Raw genomic sequence first — 27,979 nt, 5'->3', positions numbered from 1 at the left:
TGGAAAACTGCTGAAACACTGCACTGTTTCCCAGGATCTCCCAACTATTAATAAACACTGTTTGTGTGCCCAAAGCTTTGTGGGTCTGTAAGGGTATATAGAATATGTGTGTGAACAAGTGGGTGTGTTCCCATGCACACGTTTTAGGCAGACAGAGGAGTCATTGTGATATGGTCGTGTCCCTCAAGGCGCTGGAATCTGGCACATTGTCTTTGTTGGAAACTCAAACCATTTACAACTCTCAACTTGTTTTGATCCTTGTAGAAAATTCCATTTCCTGCGGTCGTTCTGGGAGTGACTGTAGACAAGCTGTTGGAAGGAAAAGCCTCATTATGGCTTCGGTGTGAGTTGGAAGACTTCACTTGAAGGTCAGTGCCAGCCTGACCACTTGCTTCCCTGTATTGGTGACTGATGAGAAGAAACCTAAAGTGGTTTCTTCACTTGCTAGCTGTTAGATTAAAGGCACAATATGAGCATTAATTAATGAAGTCAGTAGTTTAGTTACAATTATTTTCACTACTTTGTTATCTGTAAAGTTAACCCAGCTATGATTGATTCCTTTTGTGAGTAGTTCTTTTCCATTTCCTTTCTAAATCCCTAGCCTCACCCTGCTGTTCAGTCCAGATTCCGTTTTCCACAGACATGTATGCAAAATTGAGGACTTGGTCCCAATGAAAAAACATTCACATCACCTTAGGATGAGACTAAAAGTGGTGCTTCATCCCTGTGCAGGCATTTGTGTATTCATATGAAAGCATTAACTTTTAAACTGTCACTTGTTTATTCCAGTGTGTTTCTATCTACAATCATGTGCCCCTGTGTGTTTGTAGGTTTGTGTATTTAAAAGTGTTTTTGGTTCTGATGTAATGTCTGAAAGAGCCACTTGGCTCACCGCTGGGGTGACACTGCTCCAGAAATACAACTAGTATGACCTCAACTAATACAAATTTTATGGACAGGGTGAATCAAGGAATTGGAGCATAGTAAGGAAAAGAGTGTGTATGAGGGAAGTGGAAGAGCACATTGAATATGACACAAATATTCTTAGATTTTGGTTTGGGGATGCTTTTTGTAGTTTTGGTTATTATACAACTTTTACAGTTTTTGCAATACAATGATATTTCTTGCTGCATACTTTGAAACTGTCCTGTGTAAATACAGCAATACTTTGATACAGGATAGGCCTGTAAAAAGATTTCCAGTTTGATGTGGAGGAACTTGACTGAATTGCACAGAGCTCTGATCTCCACCCCATGCAAATCTTTTGGGACAAACTGAATCATTACTTGGCCTCATTAACTTTAGTTTTTTGTATGACTGTGGCTGGAAGATGGCTAAAGAAGAATTGTATGGTACAGAACGCTAATGCTCAAACGACCTTCAAGACCTTTTCTATTTACACTTTTTACACTAATTACACTTTGAAATACACATCAAAACGGATGTGATGTGCAAACTTCTATCACACATCAGAGATTTCTTTTCCTGTGTCTGTTACGTATATGGGTTAACGCTCTGTTGTTAGATTCAAGTCTGAAATGTTTTATATCAGTGACAAATTCAAAAAGTTAACCATGGGGTTACTTGTAGGGGTGGCTGTAGCTCAGTTGGTAAAGGTAGTCATCCACGGACCAAAGGTCAGTGGTTTGATCCCCGATCCCAGCTATATGTTGAAGTGTCTCTGGGCAAGACACTGAACCCCCAACAGCCCATTCCCCCTAGCTGTGCAGTGCCGGTCCAAGCCCACTACAAATTGGGGAGGGTTGTGTCAGGAAGGGCATCCGGTGTAAAAACTGTGCCAAATAAACATGCAGACAATGATCCGCTGTGGCGACCCTGAACTCACGGGATAAGCTGAAAGAACAAAAAAAAAAATAAAAGGAAAGTTTCTGACTGTTTCCATGGTAGCAAAGGTTAAGTAAACTCAATGGTGGAAAGTGATTAAGCTCATTTTTTAGGCATTTTTATTTTACTTTAGTAGATTTAATTAATTTTATTTCACAAAACCATACTAGGAGTATAATTTTGACAACACTGCCAAGTTTAGAACCAACCTTTCTAATTTAGGAATTAGTTGCGCTGGTGTGTTCAAAGAACTTTTCACATTTGCACTGTCGAGCCCTGGCTGTGACAATCTGGCAAAAGTAAAACTTTGGTTATATGTAATATTCTGAACCTGGGTTTTAGCATCAGTGCCTACTTCAAGTATGTGCTCGATGGCACAAAGGTTTTATTTTCTGCCTTTCAGAGTAATCATTTCAATGATGACTATTTTTTATTTAATAAAAAGTAACTAATTGGTCATTAACATAGCTGTGCCACCTCCCAGTTATAAGGTCCCTGGTTTGTGTGCATATTCTTCAAATGCTTGAGTAGGTTTCTTCTGGGTACTCTAGTTTCCTCCCACAGTCCAAAGACGTTCATGTTAGGTTTGGTGAATTGGTGACTCTGAAATACCGGTAGGTGTGAATGTGAGTGGAAATGGTTGTCTGTCTGTGTATGTCTCTCTGTGTTGGCCCTGAAATAGTTCATCATGTACCCTGATTCTCGCCCAATGACAGCTCCAGCCCCCTGTGACCCTGGACAGGATAACTGGGTAGATAATAAACGGAAGGTCAGATTCAAATGATCATAAAATATTAAAAGTGTCAAAATTTACAAAATACAATGTCATTTGGCATCATTGATATACAGTATGATGGTCAGTGATTTAAGTATGTATGATGTATGTCAGCTGTCAGTAAAATGGGTGACCCACTATGTTTAGTCCACTCTAGTTTTTTTAGCTTATTTCTGTTCAAGGTGCTTGAATGGGCGTATGAATTGTCCATATGTGCATGCAAACATATACGCTGAGTTTGTGGCAGAGAGGGAAAAAGGAGAGAGGGTTTATTTGTCTGTGACAGAGGGTCGCCTGTATCTGTAGCGTGTGACACATAGTGCTCTCTCTGCAGCAGCCAGGCCACAGTATAGGGACTTGTGCCAAGGGACAGAAAAGCCTGTCTGTTTCCTGCCTCTCACTGAACACTGATTGACAGCAGGGCTTCTTTGTGTGTGCCTCGGTGTATGTGTGTGTGTATGTGCGCACATTATGGACAAACTGACAGACTGACAGGAACACACCACACATTGCATGATGGGAATGTAAAGAAGTAGCCATCTCCACAGAGAATAGACACCCTGCTTTCTGTCAAATTGTCACTTATTTAACTGTGTGTTTATCTGATTTTTGTGTCCACAAACACACATAAACACGAACGTTTGCACACAATTCGCACACACATGTTAACAGAGCAGTCAACCTCCATTTAAATAAACAGTTTCTCCACAGAACATATTGTAGTTTATTTATTCAGAGTGTCAAATAGCACACATAAGCACACATACATACGTGCACAAACACACCTCTTGGTCTCATGTTTCTCAAGTGTCAGGTTGTGAGCAGCAGAAGTATCTCCCGTTCCTCTGACCTTTCTGTGGCACCTCAGGGCCATGAGGACTAGCAGACACAACATGTGTATCTGAGATTTCAGTGTTCAGATGGAGGAAGGCAAAGATCAATGAGGGCAGAGTCTGTGTTTGTGGAGGTCAGAGAATCTTTAAAGTAGATAAACAACCTATAGAGGAACATCGTACAGAGTAGAAGGCTGCACAACAGCAAAGTTATGATGCATGTAATAGTATTCTGGTTACCACGCAGTTTGGACTGTAGAGGAGAGTCTGCACCTTTTACACATCACTCAGAAAACACTGTCCTTTCTTGGGGTGAAAACAAAAGAAGAGATCAGTTTATTAAAAATCGATTTGGCTAAACCCAACAACCTGACACTTAAGTTAAAGAGATGAGCAGTTAACCAAAGTAAGTGATACTTAGTATTTACTTTTTGAGTTTTCTACATAAATGTCAAAAATTTGCTTCTCCAGCTGAATTGAATTGTCTTCTCCGTGTTTTTTTTAAATTAGATAATGTACTGTGTATCTACTGTAGATACTAACGGAACCATTTAACAAGGGGAGATCCTCCCCCATAGGTTATTTTTTTAAAAAGTACATTGTGGCAGATCACGGTTTTTGGGCAGGTTTGGAAATGATGAAGGCTGCCTCTTAATTTACATGATGCGTGTGGGTGGGTGTGAAATAACAACTAAATAATGCAAATAATAAGTATGTTTGTGTTTGCCAAAGAAATTATTTCTGTCCTATCTGGGTACACACACAATTTTTTACAAGACAAGCCATGCATAACATTTGTAAAGCAATATCAAAAGAGAGTGTAAAGTGAGAACAAGTGCAGTCCAGTGGGGAAACAAATTATACACATCATATAGGCCCCCTCCCACCATTCTCAGCAGCCCGGCCTGCTCCCTGCAGGGAGGCGGCCCTGACACTCTCTGAAGGAATAAACAGGAATCCTCCACAGGCCCACGACAGACTGACTGACTGCATGGTCTACAACACACACACACACACACACACACACACACACACACAAGGACAAGCTATCTCTTGTCTATGTCAACATACATGATATGTTTGAATATATATATATATATATATATATATATATATATATATATAATATGTGTGTGTGTGTGTGTGTGTGTGTGTGTGTGTGAAACAAAATGTTAACTATTGTCCTGTATGTTCCTGTGTTGGCAACTAACCAAAGCAGCTTAGAAGCTGAGCAATGGAGGCGATATAGCTGGTGAGTAATCATGAGTGTTTCCATGACCGCAATAGTAAATGAACATTGCGTGCGTGGATGAATTCTGCAGGCTACTATCGACACAGAAAGAAAAAACTGTAAGAAATGAATGGAAATGTAAGAAAGTGTCATAAATATATGTAAACATACATGTTTAGCTTTTAATTGGGGGCTGTTTTCAAAAGAAGTTGACCCAAACAGAAACATTCAGCCTATACTTGTTGTTTCATCACAGGGCCTCTAGTGGCAAAGCTCAGATTGCAGTTCGCTTTTGCATCACATTAGGATTTTTCATGTGACACACTATTAAAAACAACATATGAAATTGAGCGCCACCAGCTCTCTCAGCAGCCCTGCCTGCTCCCAGCAGTAAGGCCTCAGACATTCACCAAAGGACTAAACAGGAATCCCCCACAGCCCCACAGCAGACTGACTGACTCTGCATCGTCTATACACACACACACACACACGCGCGCGCACACACACACACACACACACACACACACACGCACACACTAAAATACACACATCCATTGCCAACTCAGGTTTACAGACAGTACACAAATAGCATGAGTGTGCCATATTACTATACATACTATCTATCTATAATATCTGCCCAGTCACCTAGTCCACTTAGGTGAGGGGCTTTACCACATGCTGTCTTTTATAAATGTGTGGCTTCCTCTTGGTCTCTCACCATCTTCGCTTTTTTCTTTTGTATCGCCTTCCCCTCTGTTTTAATTTCTCTTTCACTCTCTCACACACAGACATCTTTCCTAAAAGTATTCCCACTCTTTCTTTAATTGATGTACTTTTTGCCAGCACCTCTCACATTTCTCAATAGGTGAAGCACAGGCTTAGTGACAGAAATCGCAGACGAAAAGAAAGGTCAGGAGTTCCTCAGCCCATAGTTCCTGACATTGCATCACCTCCCACAGCAAGGCCAATGTGCTTTGGTTCCCCTCAGTGCTCAGCGAAGCACCACACCAATAAGGAGGGGCTTTCTTTCACCCTTTCCCCTCAACATTTGCATTGCACTCACTATTAGGGTTTTTCCTCAAACACGGAATACCACATTAAGTGACACTCATATGAACATATGTTCTTAATGTGTATCACTATGCTAATATATTTCTGCAAAATTATAAACTTTCAAACAGACAGAAACTGCAAAATACATTTAAACTGTGTAAAACATGTCATTCTTGTCAGTCTTCACATGCACCAACTCAGGGGACAGGGTACAGATTTGGTGGGAAAACACCTGCAGTAGATTTTCTGGTTTAGGTGTCAAAACTTCAACAGAATATTGAAAAATAACCGAAGTTTGAGGCAAGGTGCCCAAACTTCCTGATAACTCCTGCACTAAAAAAGATTTCGGCTATTGCCAGGTGGCCAATGCTGTGTTTTAGTGAATTTTTTTGGAGGGTTTTGTCTGCCTCAATTTATTTTAAACTGTTAATTTCCAGATTTCCCAGATATAGAACAGGCTCCGACATAATCATATTACACTTAGACACCATATGGCAGAAGTATAGAGCGGACGATGAAAATTATATATATATATATATATAATTTTCAAATTACACACACACACACACAAGCACACACACACACACACACAGAATTATATATATATATAATTCTGTGTGTGTGTGTGCACACACACACACACACACAAGCACACACACACACACACAGAATTATATATATATATAATTCTGTGTGTGTGTGTGCTTGTGTGTGTGTGTGTGTGTGTGAGTGTGTGTAATTTGATTATGTCTGAACCTGTTAAGCAGAAAGCTCATAGAATCTAATCTGAATATCTTCTGTTTTGCTCAGTTTAGTACATCGTGGTAAGTCATTTCATGCCTAAGGATCAAGCTTAATCGTCTTCATCACAGGATGATTCAGTGGTTTCGATCAGTACACAGTTACTCAAGCATTAATGAGCTTTTCATAAAGCAGTGTTACTATGTCAGCAGCAATGAAACTGCTGCGCTTAGTTGATGTTGAATGTCACTGACAAAAAGTCTTGACAAAGAGGTTCAGGAGATATTTATTCCTGAACCTTCACAGTTAATATGTAGCTGCAGCAGCAGATTGTCATAAAGACTGGAAACAGCAATAAATACTGTAGATGGTTCTATCCAGAGGTAATAGAATTTAAATAAACACTCTTATTTGTTTAGATCCTTGAAAAAGACCTAATGACTTAAATGATGACGTGAATGTAATATTCAATTGCTATGGTGAGAATATCTTCGGATAGCTGGTGTCATAACATTAAATTCTGAGCTTTTCTTCTGCAGAAGCCACTTTTCTCTGTTTTTCAAACTGATTGGTGTGTCGAAGGCCATGGTAACAACTTAGAAGAAATGAGTGGTGTTTCTGTGTTACTGCTAGTCCGACTGTCGTTCAGTTCAGCACGAGCCCGTGAGCAGATTTGCTTTGTCATGATGGCTGTTCAGGACACACGATCCCCTCTGTAGCATGCACCCCGCTGGTTTCTGTATTGGGCCAAGCATGTCGCCAAGAAAGCCGCCTATTTCCAGTTGACCTACCCTGACAGCTAGTTATATACCTGGGTTATGTGAGTAGGGCTGCCAGAATGAACGAAGAGGAGGAAGATGAGTGTGGGGTTTCCTGGGAAGCTCCCAGCCAGACATCTGTTGCCATCACTTTATCACCCTCGCACCCCCTCCCTCAGTACTCTACCCTGTCTGTCTATCAATCTGCGATTTGCCCTCTTTCTCTGTCTGTGTGTCAGACATGCGTCTTTGTGGTGAGCGGCACACCAATGAATAATTCAAAGAGCCAGCAGGGACAGACAGCGGATTAAGTCTCTGGAGAGGAGGAGGACTTAGAGGGATGAAGAAGAGCGACAAAGGGGATTTTAGTCCATTAGAGCAGAGCAGTGAAGGGTGAAACTCATAGGGTGAGCAGTAGTTTTAAATCACTGGGGAAAGAAGGAACACTGTCAGAAGTGAAAGAGAAAGGGAGGAGTGAGAGAGTGAGCAGGCAGAGTGCACGTGACCATCAGGAGATCCCTAAGCAGAGCCAGTCACCTGACTGACTGGAAATGCACCCTGCTGCCTGAGAACAGTTCCCAGAAGTTACATCTGTGTGTGAAATCATGATTCCTGCCCCTGTCCTTAATACAGATGATAATATATAGCTGTGGTGAAAGTATGTGACATTAATGTGTGTGTGTGTGTATATATATATATATGTGTGTATATATATATATATATAGACAACCAAGATAGTAGAGGTTCCTTTACTAGGTGCTCTTCTGATGGCAGTCAGTGATTAATTTTTGACAGCTTGAATGAAATGAGGATGTTAGGGAAACTAAGCTGTGTGTTTAATCGTAACAGGTGCAACAAGTGTTGAATTAGTGTAGCTGATCACAGTCTGAACCAGGGTAATTCTCCCTCTTCTTCTTCGTCGTCTTCTTCTTCTTCTGCCACTGCTGCTACTTGTGAATTTTGGCCCAGCTGTCTCACACCCATTCAGTCACACACAAACACCCAATATTACATACCAAAACAGCCAGAGCTTCATTTACCAGTTATCATGATGGTAGTTCAGAAAGTTAGGGGGATTTGAACAGTTGTCTTTCTTAGAAAAACATTTCTAAATCTTTTGAAATGTTAAAAAATGACTTCTCAGATGGAGGTTGTTGTTTGGCCCGACTACATTCTCAGTTCCTCATGAATAGTATATATTGGTTTCCAGGCTAAGGCCGCATTGGTGGATGACTAACCATCTAGTGGCTGTGTGTGGGTGAGGAATTAAGATCTTTTAATCAGCCCAGTTTCAAGCAGGTTTGTTGTGTTTTGTGGTCTATGACCCTTTTTATCTGGTGGCTTTAAAACGACTGGTCATTCTTACTGTCATATTTCATATAAAACCCCTCAAAAAGTCCAAAGTTGCCATATTCAAATTGAGATTAGGAAATCATCATAAAAGAAACATCTACTATGATGTATGCTATGGGCTGTGTGGTTCTGACAATGACGCTTTGGGAGAAAAGTTTTTACTATTTGTACAGGTTTTAAACAAAAGAAAAAGTGGCTATTCTTTAATATTTGATTTATTGAGTTGTGATGACGTAAGCATCGATATTCAGTCAGGAACTGACTGTTTAGGGGTATTGCCTGTGGTGGACCCACCCACCACTAACATTAACTGCCATTACTACTAAAAGAAAACTTTTCTGATTAAGAATATTTGAAGAAATTCAAAAAAGGCCTTATTATAGTATTAGAATAATAGAATAATAAGTAGGGGAAAGCCTAAAAATAGAACATAGATCTCTTATCTCAGTTTATTCCTCTTTTTCACTTTTAGTTGTAAGTGACTAAGACATTAGTAAGAGCAATAACAAAAACGAACTTTACATCTGCTTCATGGGAAGTCACACATTCTGCCCCCAGCCTCTCCAGTCCATGCTAAGGTTGGTCAAGCAGCAATCAAAGCCCTTTGCATTTTGGGATTGTGACTAAACAAACATGCTGCAACTGTAACTGCACAGTTTGTTGATGGACTTTATGAGCCTTCACTGAGCACAGTGCCTTCAGGCTTTGTAGAACAGGGTGAAAAATACACTCGCTATGAAAAGAAGTTAAATACTTTTCATGCATGTGCTCCCTGGAGGACGTCTGCACATTACTTTCTACATCCCTAGTGGGAATGCTGTGTTTTCTTTAGTTCCGAGTGGGTTGCACCCTGAGTTTGTAGATCAGTGTTTTCAGGCCAGTAACTCGCAAAACAGGACCAGGCAAGACTTCAGTGTTATGCAAAGGAAGCTCTCATCTTCAAATGTGTCTGTAGAATTCGAATTATGAAATTATATCCCCTGGTTATGGTAAGTGTACGTGAGATAAATATTCTTTGAGGTTTACTAAAATACATGTAACCAGTATTGGTTTCAGAGTACCCACTCGTGTTTCAGAGCATCAATAATGAAGAGTAACTGTAAACAAATATGGGCTGGTATCACCACAGTGTTCCTAAAAGAGAACAGAACAGCCGACATGTACCCATAATCCATCAGATAAAAATCTGGCTGTTATTTGTTTATTAAAATGCATTTTATTTCAGTTTTATACCTTTCTGTCTCTGTCTCCATCTCCATTTCTCTTCATCTCTCTGCTTCTCTTTCTCCCTCTAACATTATTGAAGTGAGCTTCTTTTCTCCTGTGTAATCCAATGCTTGTCCCACAGCACTAAAGTGTAGTTTGGGAGACATCTTAAGTACTTGGTCTGCTATGTGCTGCGCTCCAACTCTTACAGATCAGCAGAAACCCATATTAGACAAATGAATAATTCAGTTTATTGCTTTAAATGCAGTTTGTGGTTATAAATCCTATTAGACTTCTGACCCTGTTCGTTTTACTGTTAAGACCCGAGGATCAGGTGATGACCAATATAATGTGCTAGCACAGAGTATTACACTGATTGTTCTTTGTAATATTTTGTTTCTCAGTCTTTCTAATTTATGAGGTGAATTTGAAGGACGAGACAAAGAATGGACTCTTTATTATTTCCTCTAAAACTCAAGGACAATTAAGCACACTGAAAGCAGCCCGGCAAGATTTACACATGATCAGGTGTGTGTGTGTGTGTGTGTGTGTGTGTGTGTGTGTGTGTGTGTGTGTGTGTGTGTGTATGTGTGTGTGCGGTTGTGTGTTTTTGTGGGCGTGTGTGTCAGGGTGTGTATGTGTATGTGTGTGTAGGTGGATGTGTGCGGGTGTGTATGGGTTGGTGTGGGTGTGTGTGTAGGGGGTACTATCCATGATATTGGTGGTCTTCTGTAAAAAATAGTTGAAAATAGTATCAGGTTTGGAAGAAACTGCAGCAAATGTTTCCAAGCCTGAAAAAATTTATAAAGAATATTCTACTCTTCTTATCTTCTTTCTATATCGTAAAGACGTCCACAAATCAAAGTAAATTAGACGCTTATTAGTCATCATTCATCAATTATTTATCTTTTACTTAAAGCTCAAGGCAGTTGATGTGTAGTGAGGATGACATTATAGTAATGGGTGTAGGCACTGCCTAAGTGGATAAGCTTTTTAAAATAATGATGTTTTTCTTCTATGTGTGTGTATCAGTTGTTTTGCCTGTGCTGCTGTGGCTATTGAAGGTGATTTTAACCTGATGATCTCATACTGTGGGTGATGTAGTCTTATGCCAGGTGAGTCATCAGGCGATGCTGTGGGCCTCTTACTGGAATAAAGACTTGCTAAAGTCATCTCCCCTACAGCTTATATCTACTGCGGTACTTACTGCTGCATCATCCCCCTGTCCTCCCTCCATCTGCCTCCACCTCATCACACAACAACATCTCCCCTTCTTCTTCACCTTTTATTGTCTCATCACTTTACCTTCTTTTTTTCTTCTCTTCTCTTCCACTTCTGAAGTTGATCTTTTTCATCATACTTATTATGGTCCATTCCTCCTTTTAGCTTCTCTAGACAGTGGTTGTTTTATTTAATTCCATTTTAAAACATTTACATCTTGTTTCACAGGCTGAAATAAACACACACAAAAAATGTTTCCTGCTTTATTATTAATCAATGCAGGTTAAGTTAAACAAAAGAAAGAAAGAAATTTGCAACAGCCCTGACAATTCTTAAAAAATGATATTAACTGAATTTGGAAAATGATTACCTCACTGTGTTAACACTTTGTCCGTTTGGATATTCTCTATGAACTTTGCACACCTGCATTGATTGAGCACTGTTGGCGCACCCTTTCTAAAGGAATCATTCAAGTTCAAATTGGATGGTGACTGCTGCAGGACTGCAGTCTTCAGGTCGTCTGGGCTGGACTTGTCTGGACTCTGACTTAGCCATGAGAGGACATCCACCTGTTTGTCCTTCAGCCACAGCATAGTTAATTTGTCTGTGCACTTTGGATTACTGTTGTGTTAAAGGGTGGACCTTCTTTGGATCTTCAGCTTTCTAAATGAGGGCAGCAGGTTTCATTCATGAGTTAAGAGTCACACAAGAAGTAAATAAAAACAAACAAACAAACAAACAAACAAACAAACATTTCATGAATGTTAAATGTACTTCTTTATTTTAAAATAAAATGGTGTATTTGCAGTCCTTCAACAAAAGCTGACACATCCTTTATCAGTTTCCTTCTTCTTTCTTTGTCCTCTACCTCTTCTCTTTTAGCTTCTCTGTCTCACCCTGCCTTCTATTTGCATTTCTACAGCTGCTCATGTTTTATGTGCTCCATCACACAGTGGTAAACACAAGCAGCGGCAGAGGCCATTGGTTTGTTTTTTTAATTAGGTAAATGGACTTGGGTCTGCTGGACCAGACGGAGAAATCACTCTCTGGACTGCAGCGCTGTCATAACGATTTCTTAAATTAATGACTTTCAACTAAATGTTATTAAAATTGTGCTGTGCAATGGACTCTGTGTACTTTCAGCCACTGTTGTTTTCTGTTTGTTGGTTTCTGCTCTGAGCCTCTGACAAGGTGAACGTTTCCAAAGAGCACACTCGATGCTAAATGTTCATGCCAAAGGGGGAATTTACATGCATAGCGGGTGACCTCAAACCTCAGTTTTACCTGGTCCTGACAGGCTGAAATCTGACTCTCTCACACCCACTGAAAGTGAGGCCTGGCTGGGTTTGGTGGGTAAAGCGGTGTGGTTCTGCCCATCTTTCCAAGGGAGGATCCCTTCAGACACAACAAACATGTACTCAGACAGAGAGGTATTATGTTTTTATTATTGGACATAATTGTGTCAGATAATTATGTCTATTAGCTATGTTGTGTCTTTTCAGCCACTCCAATGTCAATATTGTTTCAATCTCAGTCCTGAAAGAACTGTAGCCCCATTGGAAAATATTGTGGGTTGAGTAAATAGGGATGTGAAGGGACCACATTGAAAGAGAAATGTATGGATTTTATTTTATCTCTGCAAATATCTCTACAGTAATAGTAATTAAAAAAAAACAGTAATTGTGTTTGCACAGCAGTTTGAAAATTTTGTTTTGCAAGTTTATTAAGAACGAGATGATATGAAAGCAGTCATCGGTATTAAACATTTGTCAAAGCAAATGTAGTAAATTGAATCCAGTCTGCAGATTTTAATCGGTTGTAGCCTAAAAAAACCTCACATCTATGTTTTCTCTTATTACCAAGGACACAGTGTTTCCCAACATGCCTTGTTTCCTTGTCGTAGGTGAGTGTTTCTGGCTTTTGAGTGACTGTTTTACTCACAGAGGGCTTCTGTGTGCTACAGGTGTTGAGGTATACGAGGCTTTGCTTAGGACTGTTTGATTCCTATGGGCCTCCTGAGGTCCCGAGGCCTGGTCCAAGAGAAAGACCAGAAGCTTTTTCGACTTCCTCTGCTGTTGTTTTGCATTGACAAATTCAAATGCTGTACGTCAGAGCGCACACATACATACACTCTCTCTCTTTTTATTACACAAATGGGCCGAGAAAATTAAAGACCTGCAAAATGTCTTTTCAATTTCAGTCACATTGTTTGAATTGAATTTTTCTCCAACTCTCTACAAAAGGTTGTTGTTTGCAGAATTTGATTAAAACGGGTTATCTTAGAAACCATTTCTTACTTTACTTGTTTTGTTTTGATGATCTTGAAGAAAAAAATCCCTAAGGAATAATTAGTGCATAGCACAAATTTAAATCCAGCCTGATGATATTCAATACAGTGTGTAATATTAGACTCATGCACCAACAGGTAGAGCAGCAGAGCAGAGAGCCCCCAGAATGGATTGTGTTAGCTTCTCTAAAGTCTCTGGAGCCATAACACTGACCTTTCCTGTTATGGAAATGTACTGCTGGCTGTTCTAGGCCCATAGCCACATGTTGCTTGTTTGAATGGCCACACTGGCTCCCTTCTGCTGCCTGCCTCTTTCCTGAAGACTGCTTTTACTGTTCATGCTGCTTTGTAAGCACACATTTGTGAAGCATTGTTCAAAATAATGGGCACAATGTGTTCTCCTTTTTTATGGTATTCCCTGTCTTTATTTTGGGAACCTACTACTTTACTATGTGATACAGTTGTGTGGGAATTTAACCTGAACTTCTCATAGCCCCTGATGAATAATGTCTGTCTCTATCTCTGTGTGTTGGATGTCAAACAGTTCAGTTGTAACTGCAGACCAAAAAATTCAAGCGTGCAGAGCATTATTTGTTGTCTTGGAGTTAATTCCCTGCTGCCTGCCGTCACAGACCCTCACTCTCTCTTGCCCGTCACTGTGATTAGGGGCTAAAATGGGGCAAATGAAGTGACATGTTTTGCTTTGCAATGAAAACAGAGCTGTGTTAATACTTGCATATGGAGCGGGGGGCTCACGCTGCACACTGGGTCAGCAATGATGCAGCGCTGTGCTCTGGCCGCCATCATCTGGACTTTCCGTGTGTGATGTGATTAGAAAGCAATTTGCTCCTTGAAAATTTGACCCAAGAAAAACACCTGCTTTATTAAAACTAAACAAATTACCCCATTTAGCCCTGAAGACACAAACCAAACAGCTTATTGGCCTGAATACATCACATGGATGGATTATTATAAACAAATAGAGTTTTTAGGAGAAAATCCGAGCACAACGAACATGATCCTTGTCATAATGTATGGAAGCACTCCAGTATTTTTGTTTGACCCACAATCTGGACTGAAAGGCTTAACTGAACAGAGCTGAATAGTTTGGATCACCTGAAGTATTGTAATTGAAGGGCGAGTAATCCACTTTAGATGTACTTTGTTTGTATTAGAAGGTCAGTACAGTATTTGCACATATGTATTAGTCCCCATGTTTTATTAGGAAATTTTTACATTTGGTCGGATTGTGTCCTGTGTAGCAGAGAAGGTAAAGCCTCTTCTCTGGTAGAAGCAGGGTAAACTTTCTGCATTGTATAATTGATTGTGGCTGTATGTTCCACACACCCAGGTGAATTATACTGTGCTGGGTTACATGAAAAACAAGCTACCTTGTAAAATAAATATTTCGGAATTGATGTGGCTGTAGCCTCAGAGAAATCGAAAGATCTACAGCAGCTTTTCCAAGACATTCTGAATAAATAAGAGATTTTAAAGACAACAATTTTGGCTAGGGATGTTTGACCACAAGAAAGCCACTCTGAAGCAGGGGATTATACAGCATGATATAAACAAAGATCAGTCCCTCTGTGTTGCTTAAAATAGATTTAACAAATTTGTATTGAATTTGACTTTAAATATCCTAGAAATGCCACGCAGCTTAGCTCCGCGTGGGCTTGTGACGTGTCCCATTGTGACGTTTTTCCCTCTGCCCTCAGAGAGCAGTAATCCCCTGGCCAGCATTTGGGGCTGTTAATGTAACATAGCCTGCCTTAGCATTAGATTAGTCAGCTGAAAGCTCGCATTGTTTATGACTTGTCAAAGATACTAAGCTCAACATCATAATCGCTGAGCTGTTGGGTGGCCCTGTCGTAGACCTTTTAGGCCTGGTGTTCAGTTTTGAATGCTGCAGACGTTCAATAAGGTCTTTACACATAAGTGCTAAATCAGTAGATCTCTGCTGAATGGACATGAATGAATGGATTGATGCCCAGAAAACTTCCAGATTCCAAGTTCTTGTTGTGGGCTTCAAAAGAAACAGATCACAGCTGTCTTCAGGTGTTTCCAGATGAGTCCCTATAAAACCAGAGTTCCTTCAGGCATGACCAGGGTAAAGAAATCCACAGCGTTATCTCCCCTCTTCACACAATTTCTCAGTGGGTTACCCCCTTCGATCTATCTTTATCTCCTGTTGAACCAGTAAGTTGTGTAAAAAGATGAAACATCTTCAGCTCTGTATACTGTGTCTTCCTGTTCTGCAGTGTTCGAGATCAACATTTTTTCACTTCCATATGCAAAATTCGAGACACTGTTCTGTATTTTTGTATGCTTCAGTGGACATTTGCTTTCAGTCTGGCTCCTCTCAGTGTCAGAGTTTCTCCTTCATTCACTCTCTGCCCAAAGCCACCATTACTTACTTAAGACACCCCGTCTGCTTTGGTGTGTTTCTGTCTGAATGTGCTGTGTTTTCCTTTTCTGCACAGACTGTGTACACTGCGTAGGATGCAACAGGAGAAAAGCCAAAATCAGCAACCCCCACACATAAAAACACAACTCTTAGCTACAATTGTGTCAGCACTCACACACATTTCCTTATTAGTAATGTTTTTGTCATCATGTTAATTAAACTGGACAACATTTGAGTCACAATCTACATAGGAAAATACATTTAGTTCTCACTATAGTTTGTCAATAATGTATTTTTCTCAGCCAGATGCATGTCTCAGCTTTGTTTACTTCCTTTTTTCTGTCCTAACCTCACGAAAACCTACTTTCTAATTCCTATTTTCTGATGGAAATGGCAGCCCTTGGACTAATCCTTTATTTTAGCTTCTTTTCTCTACTTTGGAACTTAATCTGGATAGTACAAATGTAGCTTTAGCCTGACCCTGCATTATACTGCCTATAAGAGAAAATGAAAAGAAAAGCATGGGATGATTGATGGCAATAATCTGATCCAGCATTTCAAGCATTAAGAAATAATTTGCTAAAACTACAACAAACTATATTTTTAAGTATAAAATGGATTTAAATACAAGATCCGTGGCCACATTAGCGGCTGAGGCTGCACAGGGCTTTCTGCTAATACTAATTGGCTGCCAATATTAACAGTATGAATATGTATGTAAAATATTCACAATTCTTTACTAGTTTAGCATGTTAGCATCCAAAGTGTAATGGACCAAGCAATCCATGTTTTTAATATGACAGTCAACCAAAGATAGTACACATCTGCTGCCAACACTCACATCTTAATGCCTGTTAAGAAAATCAGTGTTATATATGATTGTTTGACACAGTCTGTTTATGACTCGAATTTAGCAACTGCTCAGGATTATTTGAAAAAAACGATCCATGGCTTTCTGAGGAGACAAAAAAGACAGGCAACTCAGCTCACTGTGTATGGATTTGAAGCAGATCATAGTCAGAACCACTCCTTCCTTAGTGTGATATTCCAGTATTTATTACCTCCACAGTAGTGACAACTCCAAGCCAATGGGATTTGTCTTTTGAAGTTTTTGCTCCCTTTCAATGAGAACACAAGGTCTAAAGCTGTTCGTTCAGCATTTGTCACTATCACAGACAGACAAGATTTGGCTGTTGGTGCCAGCCCGATAACGTGTGTTTGTGTGTGTGTGTGTGTGTGTGTGTGTGTGTGTGTGTGTGTGTGTGTGTGTCTTTGTCAGCATGTGAACGTTTTTGGACAAGAGAAAGAGGCTGTGTTAAAGGAGTTGAGAAGTTCTGAGAAAAGAGAGATGAAGCAACCGCTATTTCTCTGTTAGGACTGCGTAAACTTTGAGCTGTGCCAAGAGGCAGCAGCTATTGGCATGGGACTAACAATTGTGTGTGTGTGTATTTGTGTGTGTGTGTGTGTGTGCGTGTGTGCTTAACTGCTATTAGGGAGGGTTGTTTCAGTGTTGCATTAGCTGTGCCCTTAAAAAGACAGGAGCTGGATATGTCATCCTTAGACTCAAATGCCATGTTCGACAAAACACTGTAGCGGTGAGTGATGAGGCTGTGTGTTTGCATGTGTGCATGTGTGTGTGTATAAGATAGCTTTAGGAGCTGGAACCACCACAGCTTCATGTAAAAAATGACTGTGTTTATGTACATGGATAGCCTCTGTAGCTTCTAAGCCCAGTTACTTTCTGTATGCAGTAGGAAGGGCAGGCTATCTTTGTTGTACTAATGCTGTAGAACAGAAACAACTGTTTTTGGTCACTTTTGTTTAGATTTGCAGGATTAGACAATAAAGTCTTAATACTTAAACAGCTGGTATCATGGCCCTTTTTGACTCGTTTGTATAAATACTGAGTGTAATGTAAACAGATCTATTACCGTTTATTTACACAAAGTTGTTTAGATTTCTTAAATTCCATCTTTACAAAAGGCCTAAATTCCACCTTGCCCTTCAACAGAACTTTTCAGAAGCTTTAAAGATAACTTTTGTGTTATTCATGACTCCCTGACTCCCTGAGTTAGTTAGCGCTTAATTTTTTTCCATTTCCATTGTCCTGCCGGCCTTTGCAGTACAAACTCTGTCATCATATCAATGCCATCATTAAGGCTCTTTACAATTTGACTCCCGTTTGATTCAATGAGACCCGTGGTAGGTTTAATAGTACAGTATAGGTATTATAAAGCTAATGCAGCTGCACCGAGTGAACTGTAAACAGTGAGGCTGATAGTCATATTACAGTAACACTGGATTACAAGCGTGCCCCCTTGCTTAGTGTGAAAACCGCATGCATGTGAAGGACATTTGAATCTAGCAAGGGAATGGTAGACTCGACCACTGAAACTGAAGTCTTCTATATAAAGACATTAAACTGATAAAAATTATGCTGACCATAAATAATATAAAAACAATTGATTTTTTTTCAGGGAAAACCTATAACTTTATAACACTTTGCTTGGAGTATACAGTAGTACCAAAAAGTAGATAAAATGTGGAAACTCTCTCTGTGATATCTCTGAGCTATCAAAATCACACTACAAACCTTCAGATCCATGATAATGGGCAATAGTTAATTTTATTACAGTATGTGTTTGATGTGGTAGAGTGCATATAAGGACAGTTTGGTCTGTATGTGTACATTGAGATGGAAGAAGAAAACTGGTGTGTAGCACTTTGTTGTTTTCCTCTTACTTCCTGCTTCCTTCACTCCCTCCTCTCCTCTTGTATTTTTTCTCTTAAGGTCACAGTTCAGCATGTGTGTGGCTCACTCCATCAGCTCCAGGCAGCTGGCCCAGGTTGACCCCGGTGGTATGGTCCGCTCACCACAACACCAACATACACACATATGTGTGCAGGAGACCCACTAAATACACCTACTAACTGTTTGTTATGTCTGTCTTACTGGTATTGTGCGAATCAGACCCCATGCAGAGTGTCTGATACGCTTCCACTGAGTGTGTGAACCACAAAGCTGAGTGGTTCACTGCTTGTCTGTGGACAAAGAACAGGGTGGAAAGATTTCTTAAAAGAGCCAGAAGACATAATATTGAAGATCAACAAGATCTGATTTCTAGTTCAAAATACACAATTTTACCCGACTTTTATGTTCTGTCTGTTTCTAAAATCTGGCATTGCTTTTTCTGCATGATGACAGCATTATTGATGACTGTCACAAGCACTGGCAGACACTGCTGACATTTGAAAGCTGCCCAGCAAAAGCTGGACAGCAAAAGTTTATGAGAGTTCAAACATGTCTATACCGTACAAGCATCTAATCTCATATAACTGTGAGCCGGGCCAGTAGTGGGTGAGCTTAGTATGCTGACTGTAAATAGAAGAAACCAATCTCCAGCATCTCCAGGGTTCACAAATACACGTTAGATGAATCTGCACAGGCAGTGGTTTTATTTCTTACAGTGACTTCTTATAGCATGAAAACTTCATGATGTCACTTTCTAAAGTAAACTTTTCTAAAGTATTAAACAAATGACATTTATTGTGCTAGTACGTTTTAGTGGTGCTTGTAGGCAGATTTAGTTTGCCCCATTTTCAAGTCTCTGTGCTAAGCTAAGCTGGCTGACAGCTAGCTGCAGCTTCAAATTTATTATAATTTTTGATTAATCAAATTTACAGCACTATCAACAGTAACGTCTACGTTACCAAATGCCATTCTACTGTAGTCCTTTATCATGCATTTTACACTTTTTTGTATGTATAAGGTTTTGCGCATTTCCTTTCTTGATACAGTTGTTGTTTCATGAGCACTGCTACAGTGTACTTGGAGGAAAGTGAAGGCAAAGACATACTTGGAGGCAAATAAACAGAAACATTGTTGCTCTTCTATTTTAATTTATTAAACATAATAGTATTTCTTCAAGAGTAGGGTGAGAATTCATTTTGTTGTGTCTCTATAGTCAAACTGATAGAACGGAAAAAGTTCATGCTTTAGTTTGTTATTAGTGGATGAGCTTTATTCTTATGGGAAAACAATGAGGGACATTGGCTAAGTCCTAACATTGTGGTTTGTATGCGAGTGTGTATAGGGCTCCTTACAGATGTAGGGCTGGTCATGTACCAGCAGCAGGGATCTCTGGGATCAGACCCAGGCATGATGTCATTACCATCCAGACCGAGGAGCTGCGGTTATTAGTGACATTGTGTCGTCGAAGGAGGGAGGCAAGCACCCAGTGTGTTTGTGTGTTTGTGTACTACCATTGAGATGGTTATTGTCAGTTGACTGTGCCTCAATCACTGTCCTCTACTCAAAAGATGACTCTCAGTGATACCCCACCCCCCTGCAGTTTTAGGTGTGTGTGAGTCTCTATGTCTCTATGTGTTGATTTCCTGAAATATAAGGCTGTTTTCTTTTTTCTATTTCAGGTTTATGACTTTAGCGGGACAGATGTCTGACAGGATGACATTTCTCGGTGGCCACTTGAGTTCACAGCTGATGTGATTTGGATGTTGGGGGAAAGGCAGTGACAGTCCAACGGTCTAATCCAATTGGTCTTTTTGTAGGATGGAAACGACAAAAATCACTGTGATGACTTTCCCATTTCTCATTTACTTTCAAACTGCCATTTCTCTGACATGTATGGAGCCTGTCTGATGCTTTCCATGTTCTATTTGTTTATGCTTGGCTAGTGAGAGGTGGGGAGCCAGAGAGTGGAATCCTTGAAGTACAAGCCAGTGTTTATGTTTGTGTCTGGATTTCTCTCTCTCTCCTTTCCCTGAAACCCACAACAGCAAGCAGCTTTAGCCTCTTCACCACACCTCTCCTTTTTTTATTTGACTTTTCTCCCTGCCTATCTCACCCTCCACTTCTCTCAAATACAATTCAAGTCAGCTCCAGCTGGACCTGTCATCCCTTCACTTTTCCTCCACCCTGCAAACTCTCTATACACCTGCCAAACTTAACTCTCCCGCCTGTGTTTGTGCACCAGTCTGGTTCTCAGCGTAAGCTTGTCTGGACACTGAGGAGGAGGAAAACCTGTCAGGTGGAGAGCAGCTGGGAGGTGCTTGGAGGTTGGGAAGAAAGAGCGCCTGTGGTACAGGCTTCAAGACTTTCCGTCGGAACGTAGAAACCCAGACGTCTGTGCAAGCTTTATCAGGAAGGAGTTTGCTCCAAATGCACATACTTTGCAACAACACATGTACAGAACTGTAACAAGGGGATGGTGTGTATGAATTGTGGAAATTTTAACAGCCATTTCTGTCTGTGCATGTGGTCATGTGATTGTGACCAAACTAAATCGGCTGTTCAGGTTTCACATGTCAGCAGAGTGCTTTGTTTTCAGAAAGTCAGTTTCAGATAACTTCTCAGTCCCCTGCATACATCTCTTTCTACCCAAACACATTATTACAGTAGTTATATTGCCACTGCAATAAGGCCTCTCGTCCATTAGAGGTAGCCTCAGGTAATAACACTGAGACCCTGCACCACTCCCACACTGGGAGACCATCAAGAACTCAACCAATATAAAGTATGTTCTTTAGTGTGTGCAATTATTAAGATTTGTACAATTTCGGCCCCGTAGCATTCATTTCAATTTTTTTGCAGAGGTTTATATTTTTATTTTGACTTTTCACTTTAACATTTGCGTGCGTAATTTCCAAATCAGGTTATTTTCTGCTGCTCAACTCAAGTCAATGACGTGAGTTAGGGCCCACGCATTCAGTAAGAGAAGAGCTTTGTGTTCCCAGAACTCAGTGAAAATGGCTGGTCATTTATCAAAAGGCTGCCAAACTCAAGTTGAATATTACTGGAAGTAAATGGGTCAAATTTGTGATTTTGTTATGATTAGTTAAAACGGCAGCCCCAGCCTCATTGACTTTTGTTTACATAGTGAAATTAATCATCAGCAATATGTTGTACAAAATGTGTGGCTGATCACATAATTTTACTTTTGCATCTTCAAATATTGGTCATGTGATCACATACTTTTACAAATGCTCATTTTATTAATGTTTCTCATGGTGGTTATAATTACTGGTTTACCTGAAATGACAGGAAATGTTTTTCCCAATAACAATAACTTAAAAAAATTCCACTACCCCTTCTGTATTTCTCTCACTTGGGGTTTTTGCTGAAATTTACTACTGAGAAAGTGTAAACATGTGGAGAAATATTTGACCTTTAGGTTTGCACTTTCTGTCCACCTCTGCACCAGCTGTGGAGCTCTGAACCTTTGCCGTGCAGCTACATCTGCTGAGACTCACCTTGTGCATTCATCTGTATCCTCACTAACTCACCACACCACTTCTGATCAGGCTAAGAGGGATTCCCAGCTGCTTTATGGTTAGTGTGCGCCCCTCCTGCACTCTGCATTGATGCTACCTCCCACTGTGTACCCTGTGGTTTTTCCTACCTACACTGTGGTGAGCCTGTCACTGAGTCACTTAAGTGCTGTAGTGGAGATGTGTTGTGGTAGGCTGATCTTTAAGGTCTCTGAGAATCCATACGAAGGAGACCCCCATGATGTTTCACTAGTAACCACAAAAAGACACACTAACAAAATTAATGTGTAGTCTCTCATTTTTGCAGAAGTGAAACTAAGAGCAATGACATCTTGGTCTGTTGTTACGACTATAAGATATTTATAGTTATTTAGCAGGTGCAGCATTGTATAAACTATCACTAGGAAACCCATTGATTATTTAATGCATAGAAAACACACTGATGATGCATTATTACAATTATTCATTTGCATCTATAATTAGGCACAAACTCAAACTAATTGTTAATATGTGAGATCTAGGCAATATCACTCCAAAGGCTGTGTGTTGGAACTTTACCAAATTGTCTAAACCACTGAATTTGCAGGAAAAAAAATGTATAAAATGCATCAAGAATGGAAGGACACATTTGAATCTAAAGTTGACATGTTTATAACAGACAGTTTGGGTAAATATTTTCGTGAAGTTTGTTTAAATTGTAAATGGTCTGCACTCATGTAGTAGTTCTGTACCTTATTGGTACCTTATTACGTTACAACTTTGCTTCTCGTTCACCTATTCACATACTCACACAGCTGCCATGCCAGGTGCTGGCCTGACCCACGGGGAGTAACTTAGGGTTTATAGTTTAGTCCAAGGACACTTTGACATTTGGACAGGAGGAGCCAGGTATCAAACCACAAACTCCCACATGGGCCACTGTCATTTCACAAGAACCTGGTGAGACCTGGATTTAAAATAACTTGTGAGCACTCCGATCACAAACAGACACGTGAGACATATCGGCGTTTACACCTGTACTTTTACATGCATCTCCAAGTGCCCAGATGACACTTGTTTCCAAATGTTGCTGCTGTTTTGTAAAGTCTGCTGACGTACGACATGCAGTCAGATCATCATCTTGCCAGAGGCTGCAACTAGCTGACTGCACGGAGTCTGCTAATGGACCGGGGGGGGGGTAACATATTCATTTTCTTGCAATGGTGCTGCAGCAAGTGGTTTGATCTGATAACAGTCCATCTTGATGGTTGTTACACTTATTTAGCACTTGGGATCTGATCGCCTGCATTTCCAAGTTCCCAAAGTTAGAATATTCTTAAAATTATGTAAATGTTTCTGCTTGTGCAGTCCAGATGAACAAATCAAAAGCCCATCTTTTACTAACGACCACTGTTCTTCGATGACACTCTGCACATGAATGATTTATCAAAACCTTTCTAAAACCGCATACACTGTTTAGTTAAGTTTCATTATATGGAGCATTATCATAATTTAAAGGTCTAAGCGGTGAGGGAGAGGGGATCCCATCACTAAGACACAACCCAGCAGAGCGTCACAGATGCAGAGCGAAGCGCTAACATCTCGAACCCCACGCAGTGTGTGGGCGGACTTCTGCCTGTCACCTTCTCAGCTGTGGGGAGATTCTGATACTGCAGGGGAAAAAGGAAAACCCTCAAGTGAATGTGTGTGTGTAAGAGTGTGTGTGAGTGAGTAATGGCAGTTAAACACCAAGTAGAACTTGCTGGTACCTGGCACACTGTAGTAGATTGAAGGTTGGTGGTCTTTTTAACGCCCACGCATCCTCTTTATCATGCTAGAAACTGCTTCACTTTTTTTCTTTTGAGTTGACATACTATTATTGACTTTCACTTATAGACACTTAAAAATGTCATGATTTTGTTCAAAGTCTTTATGTATTTTCTTCCAAATGTTCCAACATTAACTGATGCATCAATACGACTGTCTTGACAGTGGCTTGTGGCTGCTGGACACAAAGAAGCTGTGCTAAGCCAGATGCAATTCTCGCCACAAGATACTTCAGTTAATTATATGCAGAGTGATTTCACTCTTAATGTATACAAGAACAACCCCTTACTGGAAGTCACAGATTCATATGAATGATCACAAGTTACTGTATGTCTGAAATCCAGGCCCACAAGGATATACGACCTCTTCACATGGTGGTGACACGGTGAGGTACTTTAGCATAGCAGAGGATATGGATCCTTAGCATGAAGCTGTGAAGGTGCTGTAGTTCTCAGCAAGCGGGTGTCCTGGATGATAATTAGGTCAGCATAGCCCTCCTGGAAAGATGGGGCAGGGGGGACACTGTAGAAACCCCTCAGCTCCATCACAGTCAGATGAAAAGAAAACACTCCCAGTACAGGTTCCACATGTCAGGGCGAAGGGTGAAAATGTGTTTTAGATTTTCCTCGTTCCCTCTCCTCTAGTCTAGTTTGATTCAGACCTGAAAGGTCAAATGTGTGTGTGTGTGTGTGTGTGTGTGTGTGTGTGTGTGTGTGTGTGTGTGTGTGTGTGTTTGTGTGTGTGTGTGTGTGTGTGGGTGGGTGCCTAGTCTGATGTGGTCCAGCATATCTGTTTCTTCCTTCCTTTGGGTCTTAACTAATCCACTTCTCTGGGCTTCCTTCCCAGAACAGCGAGACCTTTCTAAAGAAAACAGGGCAGAGCAGCACCTTGGAAATCCCTCCACCTCTCTCATTAAAGATGAGGATGAAGATGAAGTTGATTTTCCTGATTCAGTTTAAGCCCATGAAACTCGGTCACTCATGGTACTCTGAGACAGGGATAAAGACAGTCAGGGGCGGGGGAGCATTATATTACCTTACTTCAGTTCTTACTGCAGCATCTGTGGTGGGTTGCTGTGTGGTACACATTGTTGTACTATTTGTGAGTATTAAAGACTGGCTGATTGTCAAGAGAAAGGGTAGCATTGTATTAAAATGTCTCTGCTGAGCTTTGTGCTTATAAATTCAAATTAAAGCAAAAATGTCATGTTCAGTGCTTAGTGTAGGAACATGCACAACTTTCTGGTGACTTGAATTTAGAGATGGAGACGGACCTTATGTGTGTGTCTGTGGTCGCACCCTGCACATTTATTCCTTCATCTGTGCGCATGTGCAAACGTGTGTGCATGTGGCTGTGTTCAACTTAATGACCCACCAGCAGAACTGCACGTCAGGCAAATGACAGACCTGCAGAGATAAAGACTGCTCTTATGTTCATGTAATTTAAACAATAATCTGCTGTGGACTCACTGATCCTGCCAAACTGGGCATCTGCTCTGTAATCACACTGCTCACGTTTTAACAGAAGAAAAGAGCAACAGTTCCTGTCTTCTGCCGGGCTCTTCCCTTTCTCACATCCTCCGTTAATCACATTTTATACAGCAGCTATTACGTTTGAATACATGTCAAAACACAATCTAATGTGCCTTTGTATCACTTGTCCTGAGGCCCAGGCTTATTTAAATATCAAACGTTCATCTAATGTGGGAAGGAGTAGACCCCAGCTGAAAGCCAGGCTGTATTTTCCAATTTCCTTCTGTAGGCAACGGGAATCTCTACACGCAGTTTGTAAAATTTTAACATGTTCCTCTGACTCATGAGTGTGAGTCGGCACTGTGAACAGTAGTTTGTTTGTCTCTGTCATTAGCCCTTCAACGCGAGTAAGTATTAAACACAGTGTAATAACAAACCAGGAAACAAAACAGGCTCAAATTGACCAAAGTCTGCAGTTCCACTGGCAGAGGTCGTCAATTAAATAGGCTTTTTATTTCCCAGAACCTGGGAAGATGCAGATTTTAAAAAAAATAAAATTTATCCATGGGGATTAGAGCTTTCAGGAAAGGTTAAGTACAATAATGCTGATAATATTAATTATATGAATGACTGTACAAATTACCCAAGAAACCGTATCTGTGCTTTTGTTTCTGGACCAGGTGCTGCTGTAAAGTTCGAGTGAATCCCTGTCACCGGCATCTGATTACTGGAAGAGTGTGTGGGTCCCACTGCTTCACACATCCAAAAGTGTGTATCCCCCCATTACAGTATTCTGTGTGTAAGCTGCAGCATCCGTGAGTTAAGTCTATACTAAACGTAAATGCACATTGAACATTGCCTCATTTACTGTTAGAATACCTCAAACCAGAGTGGGAGTCAAAGTGCCAGTGTAAAGGCACTGAAGCAACGTCTGACTGTAGTTCCCCTCACAAGAGGGGACTGGGGTATTCAAAGTAGACCGAGACTGTGTTTTCACAATTCAAACCTTAGACTTTTTCTGATCATCTCACACTACCAGCTGTGTTTTTTTGTTGTCATTCCTTCATTTTATTTTCATTTCAGAATAAGTGCTGACAGGGTTTTTCAAACACTGTAGAAAAGTCTCTTTCTTTAGACTCATTGACCATTGTTCTCTCTGAGTTGAACTGTCAAAGCCTTTATGAAGACAATACATGTATTGGCTGTATTTAGGATCTTTCACACTGCAAAGAGTCCAGCAATGCTCTGTTTTTTGCCCTGGTTTTATTGCGTGTGTCTACATCATGTAAAATAAACATAGTTGAGTGACTAATTGAGCAAAATATATTGTGCAGATGTGTCCACCCCGAACGAAACCTACTGTCAACCGCTGCATATCTTCTTGACAAATCATCCCCCAAGAAACACCCCATGCACTAAACTCTAGACCTCTCCACACCCCGTTCAGCCTCTCTGGGGATTCACTAGAAGCTGCCTGGCTCCAGTGTTCTGCACTCTGAGCCAGGGGGTCTCCATGGAGGGCATACCTAAACCGTGACTCCCTCCAGGGGACACAGGTACACTCATCACATGGGAATCACAGCGCAGGATCCGATGTGGCTATAAACATAGTACGAGCTTAGTTAATGAGTCACAGTAAATCCCTTATCTTGGCACATATTCTGTGTTTTCAAATGGAAATGAAGGCAGGGAAGTTATTGAAGAGAAGGAGGAGGAAATGGACTCTCTTCACTCTTCTTGACTCACCTATTAATTTTTTTGTTTTTTTTTTCTTCCTTGAAATCTCTACACAAACATGACCTTATCTGAACTGTCCAGCAACGTCTACACTTAAAACTAGCAACATCACAGACATATGCAAAAAGCCCCTATTTCCTAAATAATAATAAAAATATTTCCTAAATAATGTTTCCTAATATTCCTAAATACCACCCCAATTCGAACAAAGCTGGGACAATGTGTAAAACCTAAATTAAAACAGAATGCACTAATTTGAAATCTCATCAACCCATGTTTTATTCACAATAGAACATAAACAACATATCAGATGTTGAAACTGAGAAAGTTTAACAAATCATGGAAAATGTTGGCTCATTTTGAATTTGAAGGCACAAACACATCTAAAAAAGTTGGAGAATGGAGATGTTATTTGTAGCATCCCCTCTTCTTTTAACAACTCACTGTTAATGCCTGAGAAATGCGCACACCAGTTGCTGGAGTTATAGGAGAGGAATGTTGTCCCATTCTTGTCTGATGCAGGAATCTGGCTGCTCGACAGTCCTGGGCCTTTGTTGCTGGATTTTTCATTTTATGATGTGGGAAATGTTCTCTATTGGTTAAAGGTCTGGACTGGAGGAGGCCAGTTCAGCACCCGGACTCTTTTCCTGCGAAGCCATGATGTTGTCATTGTTTAGAACGATTTACAAAGAAGTTTGTTGATTGTGGTTTAGCACTGTCTTGCTGAAATATGCAAGGTCTTCCCTGAAAGAGACATTGTCTGGATAGGAGCATACAGTATCTTGCTCTACAACCTCTATGTACTTTTCAGCATTGATGGGGCCATGGACACTAATGCAGCCCCATACCATCAGAGATGCAGGCTTTTGAACTGTCCACTGATAACAAGCTGGATGGCCCCGCTCCTCTTTAGTTAGCATAACCTCTCCCCATCTATACATTCCAGAGGCTCTGCCATCTGAAATG

The 27,979-nt window shown here is 40.5% G+C and overlaps 1 long non-coding RNA gene across 4 annotated transcripts; it reads left to right on the top strand.

Moving 5' to 3' along the window:
- The first annotated feature begins 210 nt into the window (after positions 1-210).
- LOC137132203 (uncharacterized) lies at positions 211-27,190 on the top strand. 4 transcript variants are annotated; one of them, XR_010915082.1, is made up of 4 exons: positions 222-368; positions 18,502-18,569; positions 20,142-22,059; positions 25,957-27,182. It is a non-coding gene; the product is annotated as an uncharacterized lncRNA (long non-coding RNA). The 4 variants fall into 4 exon arrangements; XR_010915080.1 differs by lacking the exon at positions 222-368 and adding an exon at positions 17,219-17,305; XR_010915081.1 differs by having other exon boundaries at positions 211-368; positions 18,502-22,059; positions 25,957-27,190.
- Positions 27,191-27,979: the final 789 nt, after the last annotated feature.

Source organism: Channa argus, chromosome 8 (genome assembly GCF_033026475.1).
Source record: "Channa argus isolate prfri chromosome 8, Channa argus male v1.0, whole genome shotgun sequence".
Lineage (NCBI taxonomy): Eukaryota > Metazoa > Chordata > Actinopteri > Anabantiformes > Channidae > Channa > Channa argus.
This window is presented reverse-complemented; position numbering and strand designations above follow the sequence as displayed.